This window comes from Triticum dicoccoides, chromosome 6B (genome assembly GCF_002162155.2).
Source record: "Triticum dicoccoides isolate Atlit2015 ecotype Zavitan chromosome 6B, WEW_v2.0, whole genome shotgun sequence".
Taxonomy (NCBI): Eukaryota; Viridiplantae; Streptophyta; class Magnoliopsida; order Poales; family Poaceae; genus Triticum; species Triticum dicoccoides.
In genome coordinates this window covers 715755434-715756327 of record NC_041391.1, presented here as the reverse complement: position 1 = coordinate 715756327, position 894 = coordinate 715755434, and positions in this window count along the sequence as shown.

Below are 894 nucleotides of genomic sequence, written 5' to 3'. Positions count from 1 at the left end.
CGCATCGGGTCTACACGGAGTGGATTTAGCTGTGGTTTGGGCCCAGATGTTGCTCCCCGGTGTCCCTCTGGGCCGACCCGACACAACCGGGTGGAGAGGTCCACTGGTCAAAGCCCATCCGTGCAAAGTCAAAGGGCTAGATCCCGTGGTCAACCGCTCCAGGGTTAGGCGGGACGGGGGCCCTGGGGGGTAGCAATGCCACCGGAGCGTCGTACCGGGACCTCATACATGCGGGGTGGTGTTGTGGCATGTCCGAAGATGCCGCACGCGTCTCCGGTGCGTGGCCCCCCTCACGGACGGCGCCGCCGCCGGCACCTGGAGGGGGGAAACTACCGCCGGTACCCCTCAATCAGTTGCTTTCCTATGTATCACCTTTCACGAGACCATAGAAAAAAATATACGTGATATTCTAGAAAATTGTTGTACAATATAAAAAAAGATCATGTCATTAAAAATAATGTTTCAAATCATTAAAGAAAATATATGGTACATTTTAAATAATGTTCTGCATGTAAAAAATATGTATAAGAAAACATTAAAATATTTATAAAAAATAAGAAAACATTACAAAATTTATACAAAATAAGAAAAGTGAAAATAAAAATATGCCGACGGCAAAGCCGTCGGCATAGCTGCGGCCATAGGGAAGCTTATACGCGGATCGGTGACGTGGCTAATAAAATAAATAAATAAGTATGCCTACGGCTAAGCCGTCGGCATAGGTGCCACGTGGCGCCCTGAGCTATGCCGACGGCTTAGCCGTCGGCATAGTTGACCTTATCCCCTCACGTTCTTCCCCATCCACTCACTTACTCACCCACGACCCGAGCTGCCGCCGCCGCACCCCCCGACCCCGACCTGCGCCGCCGCCGCACCCCCCACCCCGACCTGCCG